A 17,284-nucleotide genomic window follows, 5' to 3' on the forward strand; every position below is an offset into this window, starting at 1 on the left:
ATTAATTTACTAAATCAATTGTATGTCTTTATAGTGCCAGTGAATAGTATGAAATGCAGAAAAAAAATGCATTTACAATAGGATCAACAGAATAATTTTAAAAAGGTAAAAAACATTCTGAACACTGCAAAACATTATTTGTTGTTGTTCAGTCGCTCATTCATGTCCAACTCTTTCCAACCCCACGGACTGCAGCAGCCAGGCTTCCCAGTCCTTTAGTATCTGGTGGAGTTTGCTCAAACTCATGTCTACTGAGTCCATGAAGCCATCCAACCGTCTCATCCTTTGTCACCCCCTTCTCCTCCTGCCCTCAATCTTTCCCAGCATCAGAGTCTTTTCCAATGAGTCCAGTGGAGCTTCAGCTTCAGCATCAGTCCTTCCAATGAATATTCAGGGTCGATTTCCTTTAGGATTGACTGATTTGATCTCCTTGCAGTCCAAGGGACTCTGAAGAGTCTTCTTCAACACTACAGTTCAAAAGCATCAATTCTTCAGCTCTCAGCCTTCTTTATGTTTCAAATTTCACATCCATACATGACTGCTGGGGAAAAACATAGTTTTGACTAGAAAGACGTTTGTTGGTGAGTGATAGCTCTGCCTTTTAATACACTGTCTAGCTTTGTCATAGCTTTTCTTCCAAGGAGCAAGAGTCTTTTAATTTCAAGGCTGCAGTTACCATCTGCAGTGATTTTGGAGCCCAAGAAAATAGTCTCTCACTGTTTCCATTTCCCCCCATCTATTTGCCATGAAGTGATGGGACTGGATGCCATGATCTTTGTTTTCGAACGTTGAGTTTTAAGCCAGCTTTTCCACTCTCCTCTTTCATTTTCATCAAGAGGCACTTTAATTCCTTTTCACTTTCTGCCGTTAACGGTGGTGTCATCAGTATATCTGAGGTTATTGATACTTTTCCTGCAATCTTGATTCCAGTTTGAGCTTCATCCAGCCTGGAATTTCACATGATAATACTCTGCATATAAGTTAAATAAGCAGAGTGACAATATGCAGCCTTGATGTACTCCTTTCCCAGTTTTGAACCAGTGAGTTGTTCCATGTCCAGTTCTAACTGTTGCTTCTTGACCTGCATAAAGATTTCTCAGGAGCAGGTAAGATGGTCTGGTATGCCTATCTCTTGAAGAATTTTCCACAGTTCGTTGTGATCCACACAGTCAAAGGCTTTATCGTAGGCAATTAAGTAGAAGTAGATGTTTTTTCTGGAATTCCCTTGCTATTTCTATGATACAGCAGATGTTGGCCATTTGAGATCTGATTCCTCTGCCTCTTCTAAATCCAACTTGAACATCTGGAAGTTCTCAGTTTACATACTGTGGAATCCTAGCTTGAAGGATTTTGAGCATTACCTTGCTAGCATGTGAAATAAGCACAACTGTGAGGTAGTTTGAGCATTCTTTAACATTGTCTTTCTTTGGGACAGGAATGTAAGCTGATTGGAATGTTCAGTTCAACAAAACATTATAGAAATAATTTAAAGATCTAAACAAATGCAGTAACATGTCATATTAACGCCACAGAAGACCTAAAATTTAGATGGCAGTCCTTCTCATATTTACCTCCAGAGTCAACATTGTCCCCATCAAAATTCCAGCACCCTTTTCTGATAAACTGAAAAGTTGACACTTAAATTCATTTAAAAATGTAAAAGGCCCAGAGTAACCACAGCAATCTAGAACAAGAATAAGCTTGAGGGCTCATTTTTTTTTTTTTTTCAAAATAACTGCACAGTTACCATAATCAAGAATGTATGGTACTACCACAAGAACAAAAATGTAAAGCAATGGAATTAAGTTTAAAATCCAGAAAGAAAAAATCTTTGTGGTCAATTGATTTCTGACAAAGGTGCCAACACAATATGATGGAAATAAAAATTTTCTTTTCAATAAATGATAATTAACAGCTGGATATCCACAGGCAAAATACTGAATTTGGTCCCTATCTTGCAAAAATTAATTCAAAGTGGGTAAAAAATAATTCAAAGACATAAATGTAAAAGTTAATCTACAACAGTCTAACAGGACATCTTATTAGCCAACCTTTATAACCTTGGATTTGGGGATGGTTTCTTACATAGAACTACAATTGACCAAAAAAAAAAAAAAAATGTTTTCATTGAAGCTAAACTTATGTTCTTTAGAAGATACATTTAAGAAAGAGAAAAGACAACCTACAGACTGGAAGAAAAGTATTTGCTAACAATGTATAGAAAGTCCAGGAAATATGGTTTGACCTAAGATTTGTCAACATTACGATGGTAAGAAACAATACTTACTCAGTTTAAACTGTTCTTCATGTTTTAAATCTTGATCATTTTCTGTGTTAGCACATTAGTTCATGGTCCAATACTCATAATTGTTGACAACTGCAGCCACAACTCCCAATTAATCATGTGATCACAACTGGTACACTTAAAACCATTCTGTATGCATACAGCTATTTTGATAAAAAAAAAAAAAAAGTCAGCACAATATCCAATGAATTACATGGTATATTCAACACTTTATTATAAAATAAACTTTGTGTTAGATTATTTTGCCCAATTGTAGATAATGTGAGTGTTCTGAACATGTTCATGGTATATCAGAGAAAGGCAAATGCTCTATGTTATAACTTCTATGTGAAATCTAAAAATAAAACCAAGGGATGAATATAGCAAAACACAAATCATCACACAGACTACAGACTAGTTGTTACCAGTGGGAAGAGGAAGGGGAAGGGACAAGACAGAGGTAGCAGAATAAGAAGTACATATTTATTTATTCATCATAAAATAAATAAGCCAGAGGATATATTCTACAGCATAGGGAATATAGTCAATACTTTACAATACTTTTAAGTGGAATATAATCTATAAAATTAGTGAATCACTGTGTTGTATATCTGAAACTAATATAGTATTATAAATCAACTCCACTTAAACTAAAAAAAAAAATCTGCCATACATTAGGCTTAACTTGAGGGAAACTGTACATTGGAAAGCCATTATGTTCAACTTTTTATGAACTTAGAATGATAATTATAACCAAAAAAATAAAAAGTTATGAAATGTTTGTAAACATTTTTTTTTTCTGGTTAATTTACTCAGTTGCTGGGTAACATGTTTTTACCCAGAGTTGGCAATGATATTTCATTGCATTTTTTTTTTTTTTTTTTTTTTTTTTTTAATTTTTTTATTAGTTGGAGGCTAATTACTTCATAACATTTCAGTGGGTTTTGTCATACATTGATATGAATCAGCCATAGATTTACACTTATTCCCCATCCCGATCCCCCCTCCCACCTCCCTCTTCACCCGACTCCTCTGGGTCTTCCCAGTGCACCAGGCCCGAGCACTTGTCTCATGCATCCCACCTGGGCTGGTGATCTGTTTCACCATAGATAGTATACATGCTGTTCTTTTGAAACATCCCACCCTCACATTCTCCCACAGAGTTCAAAAGTCTGTTCTGTATTTCTGTGTCTCTTTTTCTGTTTTGCATATAGGGTTATCATTACCATCTTTCTAAATTCCATATATATGTGTTGGCAATGATATTTCATTGCATTTTTAATATACATTCTGTATGCCTGTTGTATCCATTAGTTCAGATGGTTATTGGGGTTTTATTATTATTTTTTTTAACATAAATGATGACAAATTTTGAACAAGTCTAACCTTGAGTCTCTCTTTATAGATCTGACTAACTGGTGGGGAGTATTTAAATTCAACACTAATTATACATATTTCATATTGAGTTTACGCTAAGGATTAAGTTGTCAGCTCAGACTAAAACAACTCGGAGATCTCAGGTAGTATCAAAATGTATTAATAACTTTAAGAATTTAGGTAATTATGCAGAATGGACAAAGAAAAGAGACATCAGGGCATTTAAGGTAGTTTTCTGTGTCCTTCTTTACTGACTTAGATATGAACTCTGTCCCAGAATAAAAGAGGGGCAGAGGTTCACGGGTTAGTGTCCTAGATATCAGGGAACATCAGCTTATGAAACCTGTCTATACTTCAGCTTACATGGCATTTCCCAGAAAACCATGCTCATAAATCCTTAGCTTCAGGGTTTATTTTCTTCAAGAAATTTTTAGAAAGGCTAATCCTGTTATGAATATTCAATTTATAAGTACCTCTTTCTAGTCTAAAATAGTCTATTTCATCATATGTACACTTACCACAGACAGGGAAATTAAATCTCATGACTTGCCTTTTTCTCTTTGCCCAGGATATTCCCCTGATTGACAGAACACATGGATCACAGGCTTTGTAATTCAACTCTGATTTCCTCTTTTTATTTTCAGTTTATATAAGAAAAAAAATTATAAAAGAAAATATTCCACAAGATTACTTATCTGAGAATAGGAGTATGGGTGTGGGTGCTACAGTAACTTCACAGTAAAAACACACATATAAGCTTCTATTAAACCACATGTGTGTGTTAGTTGCTCAGTCCTGTCCAGGTCTTGGTGACCCCATGGTCTGTCTATGGAATTCTCTAGGCAAGAATATTGGAATGGGTTGTCATTCCCTTCTCCAGGGCATTTTCCCAACCCAGAGATTGAATCCTGCATTGCAGACAGATTCTTTGCCATCTGAGCTACAAGGGAAGCCCAATATTAAACTGTGTCACACATCATTTATTCATTTTTCAGTATACCCTTTCCTCTATTTGACTCAGTCTATGACCGTGAAGGGAAATAGTATGTCATTTTGGTCAAATGTATTCTAAGTAGTATTTGTTAAAAAGACTTAAAAGAGGAATGAATCTTCAAAAATTTTGCTGACCTGAAAAGTTGGTAAATTAGGCATCAAGAGCACAATCGGTTTTTACATTTTTATATTTTTGCTGTGCATTGTTTTATTGCAGAATGTTTTATTGTAATAGCACTCATTTCTGGGATCACACTTACATTTATGACTTCCATGTGGTTGGAATACATAAATAAAACCTGATTTATTAGTTGAAATAGATATCCACGTATTTCCAAATGCCATTTTACCTGAAGTCTATATTTTATATAATTTACTGAAATGGATCTCTGAAGACAAATCCCATGAACTTTCATCTGCACAAATCTTTTTCAACTGACAGGTTAATAGGACATCACGTCTTTGCAGACTGCACAATTCTAAAATGTGGGAACAAGGAGTAGCTAAAGATGAACAAAACAGAAAACTTAAAACACATTTGTAAGTAAAGTCATCAAGAGGAGTATAAATGTTAAAATACCTACATCATCAGTTCTCAAAGTTACTGAGAACATGATTGTAGTTTCCCATATTTTATTTTGATATATGATAGATAGAAAGATAGATGTAGATTGATGATACATTGATAGATTAGATGATAGTTGGATGTTGGATGGGCAGGTGGATAGATGCCAGGTAGAGAGATAGGATGTCATTCTATTTATAATTTTTATTTCTTTTACTAACTTTTGATTTTAGAGAATTATGCATGAGAAACTATATAATACCACACACTTTTAAGAGAGTTATTAAAAGACCTATATAAGCAAATACATGTTCATTTAAAACACTGTTTGTTTTCCAATTTAAAAATTTGAGATACAATTTATTCACCATAAAACTTACCATTCCAAAGTGTAAAATTCAGTGGTTTTCAGTATTTATGAGGTTATGCAAATACCACCACTAACTAATTTCTGAACATTCTCATCATCCCCAAAAGAAATTGATACCTATATAAGAGGTTACATTTCTTTTCCCCTTCCCTGATTTCCAGGCAACCGCTAATCTACTTTTTGTCTCTTACCAATGCGTGCTAAATCGCTTCAGTCATGTCCGACTCTACTACCTATGGACTGTAGCCCTCCAGGCTCCTATGTCCGTGGGATTATCTAGGCAAGAATACTGGGGTGAGTCGCCATTTCCTCCTCCAGGGGATCTTCCCAACCTAGGGATCAAACCCGGGTCCCCTGCATTGGTAGGTGGGTTCTTTCTAGACACTCCATGTAGATGAATTCACACAATATGTGACCTATGCGTATGACTTTTTTCACTAAGCATGTTTTCACATCTGTGCCTGGTACAGTATATAACAGTATTTTGTTCCATTTTATTGGTTGAAAAATATTCCATTGTACAAGCAATTATAGCAAGTGAAAGTCGCTCAGTGGTGTCCGACTCTTTGCGACCCCATGGACCATGCAATCCATGGAATTCTCCATGCCAGAATACAGGAGTGGGTAGCCTTTCCCTTCTCCAGGGGATCTTCCCTAATCAGCGATCAAACCCAGGTCTCCCACATTGCAGGTGGATTCTTTACCAGCTGAGCCACAAGGGAGGCCCATTCCATTGTACAGATAGATATACCATATTTTGTTTATCATTTCATCATTGATGAATGTTTCCATTGTTTCCACTTTTTGGCTATTGTGACTAATGCTACAGCATTACTTAAATTATTTATTAATATACTCATGCTGCTGCTGCTGCTAAGTCGCTTCAGTCGTGTCCGACCCTGTGCGACCCCATAGATGGCAGCCCACCAGGCTCCGCCGTCCCTGGGATTCTCCAGGCAAGAACACTGGAGTGGGTTGCCATTTCCTTCTCCAATGCATGAAAGTGAAAAGTGAAAGTGAAGTCGCTCAGTTTCCTGTCCAACTTTTAGCGACTCCATGGACTGCAGCCTACCAGGCTCCTCCGTCCTTGGGATTTTCCAGGCAAGAGTACTGGAGTGGATACTCACGCTATATCCTATCATTAAGAGAGAAATTGGGTATTTGAATTAGGTGTTTGCCTATATATAGTTGTTTTTTATTTGACAGAAAAAAGTTTACCTTTATGTTGGACAATCCAGTCCTAGAGAGGAAATTATAATCAAACTTTTGTGCAGCTTTAATATTGAAATTAGTTAAAAATCAGAGGATATTTTAGGAAAATTCACAGCTATTGCTATGGCTGCAAAATTCATTGACCAGGATATTAGATTTCCTGTGTTTCTGTAAGCAACAGTTTTCCTGAAGGAAATTTGGGGTTTCTCGGTAGAGAACGGAGGATATGTGTTGAAACTGAGGAGAAAAGCTGTGGACCAAAGAGGATTACCAAGACTAGTAAAGATTGGAGATATCAGTATTCATAGATGGAAATACATTTAATGGTTATTACATGTTGATTCTGGTCTAAGTTTGGAGGAAAATGCATAGTGTCAACAAATTGCTTAAGATTATGACTTTCTCCAGTGTTATTTAGTGATCGAGGAATAGGCATAAGTGAGATGGTTTAAGAATCTAGGGATAGTTTTACAGAAGCATGTGTGCCAGAGATGTAAGAAGGCAAGGAGATTGAGGGCCTCAAAGCAACGAGTATTTGATGTGATGAGCTATGACGACTCAGCCAGAAGGGCATGAATCCAGCAGGTACCCACTTCCTTTTACTCTTCTTTTAAGTTTCTACCTCACTGGGGAAAAAAAAAAAAACAAAAACGTAGTGAATTAGTGTCAACAGAATGAGTCAGTTTACAAGTAACATTATTTTGCTGCTAATATTGGAAATAAAAATCAGTATTTTAAATAAGAGTCATCCAATCAATGCACAGGTAGTTTAAGGGGTCACAAAGAGTTGGACACACCAAGCGACTGAAATGAACTGAACTGAACTGATATTGTGTGTTATACAGAAACTGTGTATACTATAGGTAACTATGCTAGCTGGCAGAATTGAAACATTTTACTATCTATATTAATGTTTCAATTCTACCAAGAAACATAGTCATGGGTATACAGTTGTACTGACCACGTGTTCATCTGTTAAAAATCATAAGATTAAATTTACAAAGGCAATTATAACATGAAATAATTTCTTTCTAAACTATATTTTGAGTCAACATTGAAATCATTCCAAAATGTAAACAAAGCCAAAGATGTCATGGAAACATGAGTGTGAAATTTACTGGCAAAATAAAGTAAATCAACTAGAATTTTTGATAAAGTAGAAGCATGTGTGTATGAGGAAGTAAATATTCATTTCTTGTTTATTTGAGTTAATATTGTCCTTTTATCTGATATCAATCTCTGTAAATTTTTTTCTTCCTAAAAAGTATTTCTTTACAAGTTCTTCAGAATTCTCCAAAAGAGTAGAATGGAGAAGTATGAAAGCATAACTGGGTCTTATATTTGTTTTATCACATTTTATTTTAAAAACTATTCATTATAAGTAGAAGGTTACTCAGTAAACATTCAACTGGTAGAAGTGCATAAATTTTAATTAGTGTTTCTAGGACATTATTATTGAGAATAAAAACTTTCAAACTGATAATGGAAGAACATGAAAGGAATCTGTACAGAGCCTTAAAAACAAAGGAACTTAAATTTATGCGCTTCTTAAAGTAAGCAGGATCTTAGAGCATGTTAATCCTGATTTTTAAGTATCAGACTTCAGATAAGGCAGTTCAAATAACAATTGTTATGGAGAAAAAAATAGTAGGAATGATAATAAGAGAGTTATGTAAAAACAAACAGCTTAAATAATTTACATAGATAATTCTTGAAAAAGAAGCAACGAAATAGTATTCATGCATAATAATGTGCTTTACTATTTGCATTGCAATAACTTTCATAAATATTTTCACATAATAAATTTGATTCTGTAACTATGAGGCATATTTAAAAGCAGCTGACAAAATCATTTAAAAAACTCATATGAAAGGCAGGAATATTCATGATCATTCTTGTATTCTTACCTTTACATGTAGTATCTTTTTACTAAGTCAAAACTTTTGCTTAAACAACATAAAAAATATAATAACAAGAAATAAATGTTAAATCATGAATGACATGAAATTAATTTGTTTCCCCATAGGACTTGGCAAGAGTTTCAAAGAGAGCAGGGGTATTTTTAAAAATTATATTCACTTTATACAGCAGAGGTTATCTATTTTTCATAGCAAAGAGATAAGAATAGCTATTAAAGACTTATACTCATATTCATAGTTAACTCTACCTGAATCAAAGATAAGAGAACAAGGTGATCATTTTTAAAGCAACCACAAAATGGAAAGCTATCTGGTATTATGAAGCAATTGATTTGTCCTGGAAAATTAGTCACTAGAATAATGTCTATAAACACAGAAAAATTAAGTATTTTGCAATGTAGAGTTGTCTTTTCCTCATGATATTGAAAAACAAGGAATAGGGGTGTTCTCAGTTCTCATGAATCTTTCATCTCTGTTACTTATCATAGGTAATTTTTGGATTTAACTTGGATTTAGAGAATTAATGTGGTAAAGGATAAAAATAAAATGAGGAACTCAGATATCTCTGCTTTGTGTTTCAAGGAAAGCAAACATGATGCTCCATGTATTTGGGAATGATTGATACAGTGAAATAACACCAATGGAATGATGTTAATAGTAAAGTGAAGGAACAAAAATATTCTTGGATTTGTTTTCTTGACTCCCCAGATGCAACAGGATTGATCTATGCTGGATTTGTAAAACATTCATAAGAGAAAACACTGGTCAGAGCAGGAATCCAATAATTTTTACACCTAATAAAATGTCCCAAAACAGTCCTACAGTGCTCCTGAAACGTGTTTTTGAGAGACTCATTGTAGATACTACTGATTTCCATGAAAAGACTCAAATTTTAATCATCATCAAGGACTACCAACAAGAAAGCACCAAGGGGGCAATTAATGGAAATCCCACACAGACGAGCACTTAAGAAAAAGATCATACTTCCCTAAACACACACACACACATATACACTAATACAAGTAAAAGTGAGTACTCTATTTATGTTTAATATCAAATTAAATTCTAAATCTAGAAGAGTTTTTAAATCTTTCATAGATTATGAAATTCTTAGATGATTTAAATTAATTAATTCCTCTAGGTTACAACTTTATGTATGACTATCACTGCTTAAGCTGCTAATGGGTTTTTGCCAAGATCTAGGCAGTCAAGAGTCTTATATTGCCCTGAATTATTATTAGTATTATTAAAATTGAAAATTTCTGTGTCACATAAGAGCATCTTGACTTCTGATCTCTGGAGCTTTAAATTATTTTATAATGAAAATCATTTTAGAGAGATTGTTTCTTTAGGTGTTTGGAAAAAGTTGTAACTTTATGCTTTGTTCATCTGAGAGAAAGCATTCATATGTTTTTGTAAATTATCGAATTCTTTGCATTAAGCACATCCTGGGTAATCAAGAAAAGATCCTGGGGACTCACCTAGAAGTCAGGTGGGCTCTCATGAGGTTGCCTGTGCTTTTTTTCCCTTACTGTATCTCTTAACATTATTAAGGCCTTATGTGGATTTATACTATGTAGTCTAGTAAGTCTTTTCAAACAGCCAGCCCAATGTAATCAATGAAATATGGATGTTTAATGCAATACCACTTAAGCATGAACTCAAAAATAGTTGGGTTCTCTTCATCTGAAAAATCTCTGAGTGCATATGACTTAATCTACATTTGGCCTCCATTACATTGTATGGTAATTTTTTATTTATTATACTAATACTAAGCAAGGAGCCCATTACTTAAGTTTAAAACTAGACAAAACAATTCAAAACCTATTCAGTTTGCAAACTTTCTCTTAAGAGACAAACAGTAAATTTGCCTGTGCAGTCCATAACTACATAACGTAACTACCATACTCTGCTGTTAATAATGAAAAGTCATCGACAATATATCAGTAAATGAACATAACTTTCAATAAGACTTTATTTACAAATACAGGTTGTGTTGGCTCCATGTGCTATAAAGTCAAACACGCAAGAGCAAAACTTTAAGCATTGGCTTCATGTTCACTCAGATCTTATATATAGTCATCCTCATATTTTGAGAAGATAGATTCCATTTTATTTTCAGATATGATATGTGAAAGTTTATTGTTGGCTGGCATCACTTAGGTTGAATTTTTTTAAGTCAGTAAGAAAAAGAAAGAAAAAAAGAATCAGTCTAGAAGCTACAAGTTCCAACTTGAACCTGGAATTTGAATATGCTCTTTGAAGTATGAATGTTTCCATCTTCTGTGCTCTAAATCTACAATCATATTCACTGTCAGGTTTTTTTTTAAAGATCTTTAAAACTTGTCAGGTTAATGTAATTTGTATACTTACGTTGAAAATATATTTCCATTTCATCTAAATTTTTGATAGGTGCCAAAATGAAAACATCAGTGATGCAGAAATGTACTTCCATCATATAAAATAAATTGTAATATTTTCAACAATTACCCTAACAACAGTTACAACAGTCTTATGAAAAATGACACTGATTTGGTTCTTTTAATCCAGATTTGCCTGTGCTAACTTCGTGTAATCAAGCAATAATCTAGTCTTTTTCTTGAAGTCAAAGAGATTAGAGGAATGCATGTATGAAATGTTAGAAAATATTATCTTGATGAATCCTCAGGAGGTGAAATAAAAATTCAAGATTATTTTCATATATTTCTTGCCTCTCATTTCCATATTATGGATAGTTTTCCAGAGAAAATTTTGTAAATCTGGAGGTTCTTAGAAATCAAAAGCATATAGTCAATAAACACATTTTAAATCATATGAACTCCTGGTAAGTAAAAAGAAAATAACAAAAGTGCTAATATATCTAATTAATATGATATAAAGTATCATAAGAAGAGGTGTGAGTTATAAGTATTTAAGATAAAAATTGAGCTTTAATTCACCCTTAAAGATAATCTAGCCAAACCTTCATATTAAACAAATGCCTGTATATCAAGAAATGTGTTAGGTATGTTTCCATATTATCCATTTTACATCTTATAATAGTGCAGGGTTTATAAAAATATGAGTGCCTAAATATTAAAAGAAAAAAAGGAAAATGAAACAAAAGAGATTTCAAAATACATACAAGATAAACCTATTATATAATAAAGGCAAAATCTGACATTCTACAATTTTATCTCTTAACTTCATATTTAATAAATATCTATAATATCTAAAAGGCTGAAATATCATTTAAAGTATTTATTTGGCTTTCAAATTAACTGATCTCATTTGTTTGTCTCTGCCTCTTATATTTGAGGAAAATTAATTTCTTACTTTTTCCCTGGAGAATCATTCTCTTCACCCCATGTGACATTTGGCTTTTCCTTTTAATGGGAATGTGATTTATTTACATGGAATAAATGGTGTAGAATGACTGACTGCCTAGGTTGAATGTATGTTTTAACCCTGATCCCTGGGGTATCATTAAGTGCAAAATACTTCTTTGGTTTATTTGTTTTATCAGTGAAAATGGAACTATCACTGCAGTAATTCACTGTAAACAATATTCAGCAGTATAATGGCTCCTTGTATTTTTGCTTTTTTTTCTGAGTTGGCCTAATGGCAGGTAGTGACTTGTTAAGATAAGCCAGAATAAAAGTTCAATACATTAAAATGCAATCAATTTGTTTTATAAAACTTCTTTATTTGATATAATATCAGGGGGGAAACGCAAGAATATATGCAGTGCCAGTGTAGGTATCAAGACAATGTCAAATCACCCACAATGTCACTCTTCCTGCATTTCTTCAGAGAGCAAGCTGTATATGAAACTTTAAAAATATGACTTTCTTTAGGTATGTAATAAGTTAGTAGTGTTATGTTTATTTACTGTTATTTCACAAAGCACTTGCATTTTTTTTTATCCAAAATAAAACATATTTCTATATCTCTTTTGAATGGAGAGACATAAAGAATTTAGAGCCTAGAACATAAGTGGGATGTCTTTACCTTTTGTCACAGTCTGCCACTTCCATCTCCAAATATTTCACTCATTTGTATTGCACTATATTTCCCAAAAAGAGAAAGTAAAAGAATATCAGTTAAAATGTTGGCATTTATTCCAAACAGTGGCTCTGATAAGAGGAGAGTATCTCCTATATGATTTACATCTCTATGTGTGAACCTGCTAAAGGGTTCGGGTAAAACCTTCACTACGTAAACTTCTACATAGTTTACCGAACACCTTCATTGTTTAAAGAGAAAAACAATAAATAAATAAAGACAAATGAAATTATATAAACAGCACACAGTCGTTTAAATAATGAGAAGAGGCCATAAAGATCACATAAAAATTGAACTTTGGATCCCACGGTCATTCCTCCGAAAAAGTCTTTTCCCAGCTCTTTGCACCAAACACATTTCCAACAGCTTGTGCCAAACATTTGAACTTTTGATGCTGCAATCTTCTGTGAGATTGGAAAGGACAAAATATAATTTTCAAAATTATTAAAGTATTCAAAATGTCAAAAGTACTTGGAGCGGTATACAGAGCACATCCCTACTGACCTAGTGGCCCATGAGCTAAGGTGAACTAAGAGGAAAGACCCTACCAGGTACTTCTGGTTTCCACATAAGATGTTCACAGATGCACATATTTCTTTTTTTAACTACTGTGAATTCTATATTTATAACTAAAAGAACTACTTTCAAATTATTCAGCAAATGAACAGATTGTTTAATAATTCAAATAAAAATGTGCCACAGAATGTTTCAAAAAACATTTGAAGAATTATCTGAGATCCTCTAACTTTTCTGCAGCTTTCAAATGATGCTTCTGATAGAATTATTACATACTAAACCATTAAAAATTTTCTTTTTAGTATCTTTTATTGACATATACTTGATTTACAATGTGTTAATTACTGCTGTATAGCAAAGTGATACAGTTACACATATATATGTATGTGTATATATATATATATATATATACACACACACACACATTCTTTTTTTATATTCTTTTTCCATTATGGTTTATCATAAGATATTGAATATAGTTCCTGTGCAGTATAGCAGAACCTTGTTGTTTAGCCATCCTATATATAAAAGCTTATATTTGCTAACTTCAACTTCCATTTTATTACTCTCCCAACTCTTTCACCCTTCACAATCACCAGTTTGTTCTCTAAACTTGTGATTCTGTTTTAAAGATATATTCATTTGTGTCATATTTTAGATTCTACACATAGGTGATATCATATGCTGTTTATCACTCTTTCTGATTTGTGTCACTTACTGTGCAAATTAGAAAGCAGAGACATCATTTTGCTAATAAAGTTCTGTCTGTCCAGGTTATGGTTTTTCCAGTGGTCATGTATGGATGTGCCAGTTGGACGGTGAAGAAAGCTGAGCACCGAAAAATTGATGCTTTTGAACTGTGGTGTTGGAGAAGACTTTTGAGAGTCCCTTGGACTGAAAGGAGATCCAACCAGACCATGCTAAAGGAGATCAGTCCTGGGTGTTCATTGAAAGGACTGATGCTGAAGCTGAAACCCCAATACTTTGGCCAACACATGCAAAGAGTTGACTCATTGGAAAAGACCTTGATGCTCAGAGGGACTGGGGGCAGGAGGAGAAGGGGATGACAGAGGATGAGAAGGCTGGATGGCATCACCGACTTGGTGGACATGAGTTTGAGTAAACTCCGGGAGTTGGTGATGGACAGGGAGGCCTGTCGTGCTGTGATTCATGGGGTCGAAAGGAGTCAGACATGACTGAGCGACAGAACTGAACTGAACTGAGTGTTATAATCTCTAGTTGTATGCTTGTTGCTGAAAATGACATTTCTTTTATTTATTTATTTTTTTAATTGTATGGCTAAAGCCATTTTATGGCCAGTGGTAATCCATTGTATATATGTACCACATCTTTATTCATTCACATATCAATGGACAGTTATTTTCATGTCTTGGTTATTGTGAATTGTGTTGCTATGAACATAGGGATACATGTATCTTTTTGAATTATAGTTTTGTATGGATATATGCCCATTAGTAAGATTCCTGGATCATTTGGTAATTTTATTTTTAGTTTTCTGAGGAACCTCCATACTGTTTTGCACAGTGGCTGTACCAACTTACATTTCTAGAAAATATATAGGAGGGTTCCTTTTCCCCTACATCCTCTTCAGATGCACATATTTCTAAGATTGAGTGCTAGATAATTGGACATTTTCATGGATTGAACCTTGTCTTGTGAGAAAATTATCCATTTGGAATGACAGAGACAACAGCCATGAACAAAGTAATATTAAGCAGAGTCAATTAGTTAGGATATCCTCTGTTAGTTCATTGCCAAAAAATCAATAAAATGATTCAAAGAACCACTACTTTTAATTCAGGTGAAAAATATTGATGCCTAAAAGATTGATGGATTTGATAAACAATTAGCTAAGTGACTGGCTGGAGCTTAACTACTTTGTCTATGAAATTTAAAGAAGAATATAAAATTACCTGCAAAAAGAAAATAAAAAAACAAGCAACACATAGTTGATGTTAGTTATTGCAAAGTTTCTGACAAATAAATATGGATTTGTTATCAGCTTCTATTCTATTTTAAAATATTCACAATTTAATCGGATAGAGGCAATCTAATCCAATACCTCTTTGTCTTAATATTATAATCCTAAATATAAATCAACCCAGATTAGATACCTACTTCTAACAATAGTAAATTTTAAATTATTTATTATAAAAAAATGTAATTATAAAGCATATACAAGTTCCACCTTTCAAAAAAGAGGTTTCCATAAAGCATATACAAGTTCCACCTCAAAAAAGAGGTTTCTATAAAATCTTCCCCAAAACAGTTTATAAATAAATGTGAGAAACAAATTAACACAATTTCTTTTCCACCTTTTATCTTTTAAATTTTCAGATAGAAAAGAATCACAAGTCCAGAAATGGAATGAATATTTATTATCACCCACATATTGTTCATAATATTTTTTATTTAATTCATTTTTATATGAAGTGGGTTGATTTCTCTCTAATTTTGGGTGTGAAAAAAATGAAATTCAAAGATAAACTTTGCAGTTAATTGTTAGTAAGAAACAATTGTTATAGTTGTTTTGAAACCAAGCCTGTCTTAAAACAAGAAATGTTCCGCAAATGTTTTATATCAATCTTAGCCTAAGCAGGTAAATCATCTATATAATAGAGACCCGGCAGCCACCGAGGGCTTTATTTTGTTTGACTAATGTGGCCTGAACAATGGCTTCCTGTTAAGAGATAGTGGTGGGGGTCAAAATTTTTGAGCTTTATTCATTACTCCCCAAGCTACTTGAGAGACTGTCATCCATTCATTTAAACTCTCTTTTGTCAGTTTCTTAGGCTATATGTGAAAGTGAAAGTCGCTCAGTCCTGTCTGAGTCTTTGTGAACTCATGGACTGTAGAGTTCATGGACTTCTCCAGCCCAGAATACTGGAGTGATTAGGCTTTCCTTTCTCCAGGGGATCTTTCCAACCCAGTGATTGAACCCAAGCCTCCCTCATTGCGGGTGGATTCTTTACCAGCTAAATTACAATTCTTTACCAGCTAGGAAGCCTAAGAATACTGGAATGGGTATCCTATCCCTTCTCTAATGGATCTTCCCCACCCAGGAAGCAAATCAGGGTCTCCTGCATTGCAGGAGGATTCTTTAACAAATAAGCTATCAAGAAAGCCAGTGAAGTGTAATATTTTCTGATGGTAAACAATGGTAAGCTAAAGATATTACAAACTCTAAGGTAGCCATATATACATTTATTAAAAATATATAGTTGCCAAATCAATAGTAGAGATACAGTGGAATACTAAAACATAAAAAAAAAAAAAGATCCACATGAAGTAGAATAGAGAGGGGAATGAAGAGAATATATAAATATCAAAATAAAGAGTATGATGGTAAAATTAATTCTATTCATATAAATAATTAGTATAAATTTAAAAGGAATAAATAGTCCTCTTAAAAGTAATCATTTTCATACCAGATTAAAAAGCAAGGCCCAACTATGTGCTATTTACAAAAGATGTACATAACCTATAAAGCTGCAAAATGTTTTTAAAAAACTTGAAGTTGTGCTGGCTTCAGCTGCACATATACTAAAATTGGAACGATACAGAGAACATTAGCATGGCCCCTGTGCAAGGATGACACGCAAATTCGTGAAGCGTTCCATATTTTTAGAAGAAGTGAAACTCTTGCTGTTTGCAGATGACATGATCCTCTACATAGAAAACCCTAAAGACTCTACCAGAAAATTACTAGAGCTAATCAACAAATATAGTAGAGTTACAGGATATAAAAGTAACACACAGAAATCCCTTGCATTCCTATACACTAACAATGAGAAAACAGAAAGAGAAATTAAGGAAACAATACCATTCACCATTGCAACAAAAAGAATAAAATACTTAGTAGTATATCTACCTAAAGAAACAAAAGACCTATACATAGAAAACTATAAAACACTGATGAAAGAAATCAAAGAGGACACAAACAGATGGAGAAACATACCGTGTTCATGGACTGGAAGAATCAA

The 17,284-nt window shown here is 33.6% G+C and overlaps 1 non-coding gene across 1 annotated transcript; it reads left to right on the top strand.

Annotated features, from left to right (window-relative positions):
- The first annotated feature begins 16,820 nt into the window (after positions 1-16,820).
- LOC122696709 lies at positions 16,821-16,927 on the top strand. Its single transcript, XR_006341838.1, has one exon. It is a non-coding gene; the product is annotated as a U6 spliceosomal RNA (small nuclear RNA).
- The last annotated feature ends 357 nt before the right edge of the window (positions 16,928-17,284 follow it).

The sequence above is a fragment of the Cervus elaphus genome, chromosome 6, assembly GCF_910594005.1.
Source record: "Cervus elaphus chromosome 6, mCerEla1.1, whole genome shotgun sequence".
Lineage (NCBI taxonomy): Eukaryota > Metazoa > Chordata > Mammalia > Artiodactyla > Cervidae > Cervus > Cervus elaphus.